The 3,046-nt window shown below is 41.1% G+C and overlaps 1 pseudogene; it reads right to left on the reverse strand.

Moving 5' to 3' along the window:
* Nucleotides 1-438: 438 nt before the first annotated feature.
* On the reverse strand, nt 439-2,099 carry LOC122241902 (annotated as a pseudogene).
* Nucleotides 2,100-3,046: the final 947 nt, after the last annotated feature.

Genomic DNA, 3,046 nt, shown 5'->3' on the forward strand with positions numbered 1-3,046 from the left:
ACAAATTTATTATCATGAAGTAGAACAAGTGTAGCCAGCCATCTCAAAAAATGCCCCAACTACTGCTTCTCAATGCAGAAAGAGTAAAACTACATACTTTTTTCACACAAAAATCCCATCTCTGTCCCCTAAAATTCCCCTAGTTTCGTTCATTAAAAGGGGATTAGAAAAAAAAAAAAAAACAAACTTAAAGAGTACTTTACAGCAGCATTCAGCTTTCCTATGAAATACTCAGCATCTTAAATATTATGTACATTTCTTTTTTTAAAAATTTTTTAAAAAAGTTTATTTATTTTGAGAGAGAGACAGAAAGAATGAACAGGGGAGGGGCAGAGGGAGGAGAAAGAATCCCAAGCAGGCTCCGAACTGTCAGCACAGAGCCTGATGTGGGGCTTGAACTCACAAATGGGTGAGATCATGACCTGAGCCAAAAGCAAGCATAACTGGCTGAACCACCCAGGTGCCCCTCTTTGTTTCTTTTAGTAAGCAACAAGGGTTCAATAGATGTGTGTCAATGAGGACTTCCCCAAAACGGCCTTTAAAGATAATCCCACAACATATTTTCTGGCTCTTCCAGTGTGTGAGATCTGAGAAGGAAAAATCTGGCATTCTGTTAGAGCCAGAGGCCATCTCTGTGTCTGAGCCATCATCTGACTGGTTACTATAACAAGGAGACTGAGCAGGGGAGGCACTTGAGGTGCCTGTGAACATCAGAACTGTGACATTTAAATTCCTTGTGTAGTTTATTGATCTGGTTGCTTTTTATCCTGTTGCCAGATAGAGTTTTCACTTTCTTTGGTTTCAATGTAGTCTTCAGACTGGGTCCTGCCCTTGCGTCTACCACATGATTCCAGGGTTTTTTGGGTTTTTTTTTTTTTTTTTTTTGATCCTGTTGGCAGTTTCTTCCATCTTTTCACAAGCAGGACACAGGCATTACAGATATCTCCTGAACGAGTCTCATGCAACCCAAAATAGCTCTGGAAGTCCTTTTCACAGCATTTACTGCCAATGAATCGAAAACTGGAGGACTTAGCTCAGCAAATACAGCAGCCCTCTACACTTAAGTACATCTTTGGCGTGTGAAAACCAAACAGCTTTTCTGCTGGGCTTAGGCCTTCCAAAAGCAGCTGTTAAACACACAATAATGTTTCTGAAGTGCCGAGTGCACGCCAAGCCATCCCCCTTCCCCCAACTGCTCCTTCTTCCTCCTCAACTGACTTGTCTAGAGAGCCATGAAATAAGAGGTACCTGGGTGGCTCAGTCACTTAAGCGTCCGACTGCCTTCGGCTCAGGTCATGATCTCACCATTCCAGAGTTTGAGCTCTGCATTGGGTTCTGTGCTGACAGCTCAGAGCCTGGAACGTGCTTCAGATTCTGTGTCTCCATCTCTCTCTGCCCCTCCCCTCTTATGCTCTGTCTCTGTCTCTCTCAAAAATAAACAAACATTAAGAAAATTTAGAGGGCCATAAAATGATATAATCATATTCTTATACAAAATCTTCTACCTGAGCTCTCTACCTATGACCACCATTATTCCTGCCCATGTACCTTTTATAGAACATTCTTTAAGCCTGGTTTTCATTACAGAAATTTTTTTCTGCTCAAAAATCCAGAGAGTTTCTCCAACTGGTCTTTGAAGTTTTCTGTCATCTCATGTTGCTACCTTTCCTTTTACTCTCCCATTTGAACCTGTGTTACTGCAGGCTTCCGGTGCTTTAGCTCAGGATGTTCTGTTGATACTTAATGCTTTTCTCCTTTCACTCCACACTGCCCGTTCCAAACCAGATGGTAATCTGTGTTCATTTTCTACCCTTACGGCTTTTAATTTTTTTTTTTTAACGTTTATTTATTTTTGAGACAGAGAGAGAGAGAGAGCATGAACAGGGGAGGGTCAGAGAAAGAGGGAGACACAGAATCTGCAACAGGCTCCAGGCTCTGAGCTGTCAGCACAGAGCCTGACACGGGGCTCGAACCCACGGACCGCGAGATCATGACCTGAGCCGAAGTCGGACGCTTAACCGACTGAGCCACCCAGGCGCCCCTACCCTTACGGCTTTTAACTACATGACTCTGCATAAGTTGCCTATTACCTTGAGCATCACTTTCCTTATCTATAAACTCGACATAATGGCCATGTCACAGTTATTGCAATAAAAGAAAACACATATAAATAGTTCAGCATAGGTTCTGCCAAATATCATTTAATCTGTATTACTTGCCATTATTATTGCTACAACTATTACCATAGCTATGATTATAACTCTATTCTTCCTTGGATAGTTACAAATTAACTTTCTCCAGAGAGTCTTTCTGGTTGATTTCATGGAGCTCTAATTTTCCCTTCAGTCTGTTTCATCTTAGCACCTGGCTTCACTTTGGACTTTATTAGTATACTCATGTTGTTGCATTTCTTTATTCTTCAGTGAACAGGAACAAATGTTTGGGCACCTAGGATGTGCCAGGTGCTGTGCTATTTATTCTGTAGGGACCCAAGGGCACACGAAGGGATGAAGTATATATGTGTGTGTGCACATTCACCCGTATGGGTTTTGGGTAGAGTTGGGATGAAAATCTATTGGTTGAATGGCACTAGGAGTCTTTCACAATAAACTAGGGTTATGAAGTAAAAACTGCTCTATTCAGATGCACATTAAAAATCTTAACATCTTTTAGCTTTTTTTAAAATGGTTTAAAATTATGATAGTTATCTTTATTCTTCAGACAGTTTTACATATGCTTTCTTTCCTAGACTCTCCTCTATTCTCATCCAAATGCAGAGTGAAGGTGGAAAGTGAAGTCCTCCTTGAAGAGAATACCAACAGAGGGTTCCATAACTTGGAAGTTATTCTGGAGAGGGGGGAAGTTGGAAGGTGAAGAGAATATTCCAGAAAGCACAAATGGAATGATCAAAGGTGCTGAGGCGTAAAACAGTGTTGAGAATGGTTAAGAACTGTGCAAAGTTTAGTGCTCTTAGCCCATAATGTTCAAAATCAAAGGCACTGAGGCGTAAAACAGTGTTGAGAATGGTTAAGAACTGTGCGAAATT

This window comes from Panthera tigris, chromosome C2, assembly GCF_018350195.1.
Source record: "Panthera tigris isolate Pti1 chromosome C2, P.tigris_Pti1_mat1.1, whole genome shotgun sequence".
Taxonomy (NCBI): domain Eukaryota; kingdom Metazoa; phylum Chordata; class Mammalia; order Carnivora; family Felidae; genus Panthera; species Panthera tigris.